At 42.3% G+C, this 8,310-nt stretch overlaps 3 non-coding genes across 3 annotated transcripts; all 3 read right to left on the reverse strand.

The window, feature by feature from the left end:
- Window positions 1-3,660: 3,660 nt before the first annotated feature.
- LOC125530951 lies at window positions 3,661-3,754 on the reverse strand. The gene has a single exon (XR_007293021.1). It is a non-coding gene; the product is annotated as a small nucleolar RNA Z223 (small nucleolar RNA).
- A 53-nt stretch (window positions 3,755-3,807) lies between these two features.
- On the reverse strand, window positions 3,808-3,892 carry LOC125530953. The gene has a single exon (XR_007293022.1). It is a non-coding gene; the product is annotated as a small nucleolar RNA U36a (small nucleolar RNA).
- A 507-nt stretch (window positions 3,893-4,399) lies between these two features.
- On the reverse strand, window positions 4,400-4,491 carry LOC125530950. The gene has a single exon (XR_007293020.1). It is a non-coding gene; the product is annotated as a small nucleolar RNA SNORD96 family (small nucleolar RNA).
- Between the last annotated feature and the right edge of the window lie 3,819 nt (window positions 4,492-8,310).

Raw genomic sequence — 8,310 nt, forward strand, 5'->3', positions numbered from 1 at the left:
TGCAGCTGTGTCTCCGGCCCGCCCAGGACGAAAAGCCCATTTTCTCTCATGATTTTTTGTCATAGAAGTAGGAGCCGACCACATCTATGATGATACCGGGTTTTATCACAATTATCGTCATAGAAGTGTCATATGTATGACAGAAAAAAAATTGTTCGGCCCAAAATGTCACGGATGTGTCTTTTTTGTAGTGATTGTCCCAAAAAAGGGGGGCAATGCTACTATCCATGTTTCCACACTTGTGCTTCAAAGTAGCACCATGATCTTTATGATAGAGAGTCTCTTGTTTGGTCACTTTCATATACTAGTGGGAATTTTTCATTATAGAACTTGGCTTGTATATTCAAACAATGGGCTTCTTCAAATGCCCTAGGTCTTCGTGAGCAAGAAAGTCGGATGCACACCCACTTAGTTTCTTTTGTTGAGCTTTCATACATTTATAGCTCTAGTGCATCCGTTGCATGACAATCCCTACTCCTTGCATTGACATCAATTAATGGGCATCTCCCTAGCCCATTGATTAGCCGCGTCGATGTGAGACTTTATCCTTTTTTTGTCTTCTCCACATAACCCCCATCATCATATTCTATTCCACCCATAGTGCTATATCCATGGCTCACGCTCATGTATTGCGTGAAAATTGAAAAAAGTTTGAGATTACTAAAGTGTGAAACAATTGCTTGGCTTGCCATCGGTGTTCTGCATGATGAGAGCATTCTTGTATGACGAAAATGGAGCATGACTAAACTATATAATTTTGTAGGGATAAACATTCTTTTGCCATGTTACTTTGAGAAGACATAATTGCTTACTTGGTATGCTTGAAGTATTATTATTTTTATCTCAATATTAGACGTTTATCTTGAATCTTTCGGATCTGAATATTCATGCCATAATAAAGAGAATTACATTGAGAATTATGCTAGGTAGCATTCGACATCAAAAATTCTGTTTTTATCATTTACCTACTCGAGGACGAGCAAGAATTAAGCTTGGGGATGCTTGATACGTCTCCAACGTATCTATAATTTTTTATTGTTCTATGCTATTATATTATCTGTTTTGGATGTTAATGGGCTTTATTTTACACTTTTATATTATTTTTGGGACTAACCTATTAACCCAAGGCCCAGTACAAATTATTGTTTTTTCCTATTTTGGTGTTTCGCAGAAAAGGAATATCAAATGGAATCCAAACGGAATGAAACCTTCGGGAACGTGATTTTTGGAACAAACGTGATCCAGAGGACTTGGAGTGGAAGTCAAGAAACAAACGAGGAGTCCACAAGGCAGGGGGCGCACCTAGCCCCCTGGGCGCGCCCTCCCCCCTCGTGGGCCCCTCGTGGCTCAACCGACCTACTTCTTCCTCCTATATATACTCATATACCCTGAAAACATCGAGGAGCACCAAGAAACCCTATTTCCACCGCCGCAACCTTCTGTGCCCAAGAGATCCCATCTTGGGGCCTTTTCTGGAGCTCCGCTGGAGGGGGCATCAATCACGGAGGGCCTCTACATCAACCCCATGGCCCCTCCGATGATGTGTGAGTAGTTTACTTCAGACCTTCTGGTCCATAGTTATTAGCTAGATGGCTTCTTCTCTCTCTTTGAATCTCAAAACAAAGTTTTCCTTGATCTTCTTGGAGATCTATTCGATGTAATTCTTTTTGCAGTGTATTTGTCGAGATCCGGTGAATTGTGGGTTTATGATCAAGATTATCTATGAAAAATATTTGGTTCTTCTCTGAAATCTTTTATGTATGATTTGTTATCTTTGCAAGTCTCTTCGAATTATCAGTTTGGTTTGGCCTACTAGATTGATCTTTCTTGCGCATGCTGGATAGCGGTCGATGTGTGGAGTAATAGTAGTAGATGCAGGCAGGAGTCGGTCTACTTGTCACGGACGATGCCTATATACATGATCATGCCTAGATATTCTCATAATTATTTTCTTTTCTATCAATTGCTCGACAGTAATTTGTTCACCCACTGTAATACTTATGCTAAGCCACTAGTGAAACCTATTGCCCCCGGGTCTACACTACAAGAAATATGTCAACTTCTGACCCTCACTATTGGCTGCTGAAAGGTCATAGTTTTTCATTTGCCACCTTTTTATGACCAAAAACAGAAGGTCAAAAGCTGGGGGTCATAAACTGAAATTAACGACCTTCTCTTTGAGAAGGTCATAGATGTTTACGACCAAAACAGAAGGTCGTTGAACCCATGACCTTTTATTTTGGTCACTGGCTATCTGCCTAGGCCACGTCGGATCCGACATGGCAATCTAACGTGGCAAAATTACGACCAATTGAAAAGGTCATTACTTAGAATCAGCCCGGTCCATTTCGGTGCTTTAGATGGACCGAGCCCATTAATTCGGCCTTTCTATTTTTTTCCAGTCAATTTTTGGTCGACTTCATGGGCCAAGCTCAACGTTGCAGCCTTTTTATTTCCAGGGTTGTGATCCTTTTTTTGGTTTCTTTTTCGGGCCGCATCTATTTCTCAATTGGGCCTCGACCTTTTTACAGTCCATTTTCTTAGTTTTTAGTTTTTTCCTATGAATATTATTTGGAAAATGGCCTTTTTATATGCCAAATACTATTAGGTCCCACTTGTCAGGTTCTAATTAAAGACAGCCAATGTTTCAATTTCCACACAATTATTTCAGTCAGAACAGCAAACAAATGAGAATTATCAAACCACATGCCAATTTTGACTAATATCACAATCTTTACATAATTCATTTCACCATTACATGTGATACTATTAGAACATATAACTCCTACTACAAATACACTCCAGACTTCTTCACTTTTCTGGACTATCAGAACATGCCACTTCAAACTTGAAATTTCCTAGGCCTGGAGCTCCTGTAAAAGGGTGAACACAAAGTCATTTAGCATTTTCATTCCTGGAGTAGATATTCAAACCTCCAGGTTTAGTGTATAGACTATCTGGAAAATATATATTTAACAAAATTTCACACAAATGCTGATTTATGGATCGAATGTATGATAAAGCAGCAGAAATGCAGATATATGTCTATGAAACAATAGGTCAACTAGAGATTCATGTCTACAATTTGCTAGAGAAGAAAAATAACAAGTCAGGATATAGAACATGGTTTCAATTTGTTCTTTGCATATTACATCAGTAGTTCTATTGCAGGGTTCTGGTACATCATGATCTACATGCACATGAGATAGATGGACTTGACGCACATGAGATGAGGGTGGAAGGTGGAGGAGCAGGGCATGCCTAAGGTGTCCAGGTCCTGCAGCTCATCGGAGGTGTTGCAGGCTCGCCGGCATCGACAGCCACCGCAACAGCAAGCTGGGTGACGTACAAACTGAAGTTGCGTTCATTCAGTTGCAAAACAACAAAGTTTGCTAGTTCATGTCCATCAACAATCACACAAGCATCACTTGTACAGTAGTAGGAGAAAAATTGATATGAGTTAGAAGGAGCAGAGTTCGACTAATACAGCCAGCAGAGCTCAACTAGTACATCGCAGTACACATGAACCATCTATTCCACGGCACAAGAGTAAAATCTTTCTATAACCAGTAGATTATCCCCTAACAGAAGCTAATTAGGCACCAATACACAAGGCACAGCAAGCACATACTAAGTAAGCCACAGCCATAATCCATGAGTACTAAACAGATCTTGTATAACAGGTTTTTTAGTCATGAATTTTCAGAAGCAGAACTGGCAGGTTTGTTGAAAGTGTTTATCATCACAGCCTTGGTCGAACAGAACACATGAATCTAAAAGAATGACAATAATGAGAGTGTCTGTTTTTGCCTCATATTAAGAAATTCAACCATGTTTTCCCTTGTCATTCATGAATTAAACAGAAGCACGGGTAAGGTTCAAATCACTGCCACTAATCCAAAGAAATGGCAAACGCTGCAAAGGGTTGGTAAGTAAACCATTTCTCTATCCGCGCCCACTACATCCCCCTTAGACCAAGTGCAACAAAGAGGGATAGTAGAAGCTAAGTGCAAACAGGAAAAAAGCAGAAGAATTTAAAAAAATGTAACTTATAAGAAGAACAAAGTGCACAATTTTTTTCTCTTAGATGCCAACCACAAGGGTAGCACAGATGATGCAGACATCTCAACATGGCATCAGTTCAGACCGCCCGTCTTCTTGTACTCTCTTCATAGAGAAAGATTTTAGACCAAAAAATTATCAACAAAGATCAAAGCAACTTAAAAAATATGAACATATTTGTCCAGTCATTAGGTGTCCAAAAAGATGGTGTTTTATTCGGTTTTCATCATTGTCCAGCCATATTCTATACATAGTAAACAACAGAATAAAAAAACTGAAAAATAAATGACATGTAAGTTCGGAAGTATTAAAAAAAATACAGTCAAGATGTTCAATTTGTCCTCAGAATTACAGAATGACAGCATGGGCGCACTGCGACCAATCAGTCCCGAAAGATGGTATGATTAACAGGTTTTTCATCACCGAACAAATAGAATTCATAGGCACATAAATGAATATCCCCTGGATAGCATGGTAATGAACTACTCACAGGCAATTTGATAGGACTAGTACTAGTGATAACAACCCAACGACATCCTAACAGCCGCAGCAACATGCACACTTCAACCGCCTAAATACTGGTGAATAGCAAAGTCTATCCATACTTGACACACAAGCAAATCAATGTCAAGTTCATCTCAGATGTGTGGTTCATGACAGCGGTAGCAGTTAACAAGATTACTGAGTTTTAATTTGTGGAAGCAAGGAAACAAGCAATAGAATGCCTATCTCATTCACCACTAGAGTAACAGGAGTAGCAAATTCAGTCAAGCATGTGAGTATGTAAAAGATGTAGATCAGCAGGGAATCAAACTAGTTCAAAGAAATCTGTAACCAAATGTACAGTAACAATCATCTAGTATTAATCAATGGTTCTGTTTTGATACAAACTAGATGAATTCAAGGCTAATCTATTATGTGACAGTAGAGGAGTGAGTGCTATTGTCCGGTTAGAAAAATGCTACACACAGAGTGGTACATATATACATTCAGTAATAGGTGTAGAACAATAAATAGAGCAAGCAGGCGAGGTTGGTTGGTGAGTCAGACTGGCCCTGCAATCCGATGACGACGTTGGGCTTGCCCTTCTTAGGGGTGAAGACCGGCTTCCCTGGATCCAGCATGCTACAAAGCTCCCTAAAGACGGCCTGCAGCAGGAAAAACACAAGGGCATCAGCCTCCAACCGACCAATCCCCCCTGGCACGCGCGTCCCTCGATCGAATAGCGCAGGAAATGAATTGAGGGAGGTGGAGCGGGCAGGACCTGTTGTATGATGCGCCGCTTGTTGGTACCAGCAGCGAGGGTCTCGAGGTTGACGATCTTCCGGGCGTCAGACTGCAGGAGCGCGTGGGAGATCTCGTTGAGGCACTCCCCGAGCACCTTCTCGTCGATCACCGTGGTGTTGCTCATTTGCGCGAGCGCGTGGCAGATGCTCCCACCCAGCTGCGCGAGCACCATCTTGGCTGGGCCCCCAGGGGGTCGGGCCTCGTCGGTGGCGGGGTGGGGTTCTGGCGGCAGTCAGGGGCGGCGCGATCTGGGAGCGGGGGTGGGGAAGGGGACGTGGACAGGAGGAGAACTGGCCGGGGGAGATGGGGAAGATTTTCGTTAGGGGTGGGGATTGGGGAACGCGGTGGAGATTGGGGACGGCATCTGCGGGAAGCGATGGGCGTCGCTGCGGGACGCGTCGATGAAGGAGAGGGTGGCGGGACGCGCCCCGCCGGGGGGGGGGTTGGTGGGCGTCGAAGAGGGCGGAGCACAGTCACCGCCGCCACGCCGGAATTGGTGGGAACGCCACCCTCGAAACCCTAGCCATTGGAAGGGGTTGGGGATGAGCTACCGGGGCCGCGAGAGGTGGATCTGGCCGGAGGGAGGGAAGAGCAGAGGCAGGGGAGCTTGGATCTGGGTTGCGCGTCGGCGAGGCCCGCCGGAACACGCCGGAACAAGAGGCATAGGTGGCAGCGGCAAGAGTTTTGGGGGAGGGATTGTGAGGGAGCGAGGGGCAGAGAAAGAAAGGAGGCGGGGGGTGGATGGAAAACGTCCACGAGTAGAGCTTAGGTGGGCTCAGGGTTGGTGTGGTGGGCCGAGGACTGCCATTGGATCCGCGAGCATCCGACGGTGTTCCATGCACGATCCGCATGAGACATCCACGGACCAATCAGAATGTAGTACCACGTTATGACCATTTAAATTGGTCATAGTTGACTAAAAATAGCGTGTTAAAATCATATTAGCTATTTTATGACCTGAGAAAATTCAAAAAGAAAATGAAAAACCTTGTCATTGTGTCACCGAAGGTGAATAAGTTTTCAGGAAAATTAACAAACATGAAATAAGATAAATATATTTAAAAATATGTCATGAGAAATGAGTTTTTTGGCAAAAAAACATTTTCCATTTTTCGAGTGCCCAAAATGAGTTCTTTTTGTGAAGGAGCTACCATATATTTGTTGCAAAATTGGACCATATCATTTTTCTAAAATACTAGACCATATTTGATTCACAATTGACCAAATAGTTGGGTGTCAAAAGCATTGATCCACCTCTGGTGAAAAAGACAAATTCCCGCCGATTCAGAAGGAAGCGGGTCAAATTTGAACTGCAGCTGCCTCATAGTTTGCTCTTTATTTTTTTCAAAAAATCATTTCTAGGTACATAAGTATCTATTTAATCAAAGAAACATAAAAAAATTCAAGATTCAACCACTAGCTAGGAACGGTCAAACCCGCCGTTTTGATCGCATTTCGAAACGGGCATAAAAATTTCAAAAAACTCAAAAAATTGGAAAACTTTCGCATTGTGTCATTATATGTGACCAAGTTTCCAGGAAAAATATTAAACTTGTAATACGGCAATTATTTTAAAAAGGTGTTCTCAGAAATGAGCTATCATGCGTGAAGGTTCGGGGTTTTCAAGCCAAATGATCAATCTTATGGCCACATTCATGGCATAGTTTGTTCAAATGATCTCATATTGTGCACAAGGGTTCATCTTGGAATTCCAAACAATGTTGCATAAGGGAGTTTACATTTTCTTTGCACTGAAAATTCATTTTCCATTTTCTGATTGCCCGAATTGAGTTCTTTTTGTGAAGGAGCTACCATATATTTGTTGCAAAATTGGACCATATCATTTTTATAAAATACTAGGCCATATTTGATTCACAATTGACCAAATAGTTGGGTGTCAAAAGCCTTGATCCACCTCTGGTGAAAAAGACAAATTCCCACCGATTTAGTAGGAAGCGGGTCAAATTTGAAGTGCAGCTGCCTCATAGTTTTCTCTTTATTTTTTCAAAATATCATTTCTAGGTACATAAGTATCTATTTAATCATAGAAACATCAAAAAAATTCCAAGATTCAACCACTAGCTAGGAACGGTCAAACCCGCCGTTTTGATCGCATTTCGAAACGGGCATAAAAAATTCAGAAAAATCAAAAAAAATTGGAAAACCTTCACATTATATCATTATATGTAACCAAGTTTCGAGGAAATATATTAAACTTGTAATACGGCTATTATTTTAAAAAGGTGTTCTCAGAAATGAGCTATCATGCATGAAGATTCAGGGTTTTCAAGCCAAATGATCAATCTTATGGCCACTTCATGGCATAGTTTGTTCAAATGATCTCATATTGTGCACAAGGGTGCACTATAAAAGAATACACTTCCGTGATGATACGTGTTTGTCACAGTAGGTCTCTTTTTTTCATGCATATACATCCATGACAAATTTATGACAGAATCAAGATAGTTGTCGGTGTCAAAACCGGCGGATCTCGGGTAGGGGGTCCCGAACTGTGCGCCAAGGCCGGATGGTAACAGGAGGCAGGGAACACGATGTTTTACCCAGGTTCGGGCCCTCTTGATGGAGGTAAAACCCTACGTCCTGCTTGATTAATATTGATGATGTGGGTAGTACAAGAGTAGATCTACCACGAGATCAAGGAGACTAAACCCTAGAAGCTAGCCTATGGTATGATTGTTGTTCTGTATGTTGTATATCTATCGACTAGCCTGGCCTCGGTTTATATAATGCACCGGAGGCCTAGGATAACAAGAGTCCTAGCCGAATACGCCGGTGGGGAGAAGTCCTTGTCTTGATCGCCAAGTCTTGTGGAATCTTCCTGGTATGCGGCAGCCGTCCGAACTGGCCCATGAGTATACGGGCACGGGGGTCCTCGGACCAATCTAATAGATCGGGAGACGACATGGTGAGTACCCCCTAGTCCAGGACACCGTCAGTAGC

The sequence above is a fragment of the Triticum urartu genome, unplaced genomic scaffold, assembly GCF_003073215.2.
Source record: "Triticum urartu cultivar G1812 unplaced genomic scaffold, Tu2.1 TuUngrouped_contig_6680, whole genome shotgun sequence".
NCBI classification, from domain to species: domain Eukaryota; kingdom Viridiplantae; phylum Streptophyta; class Magnoliopsida; order Poales; family Poaceae; genus Triticum; species Triticum urartu.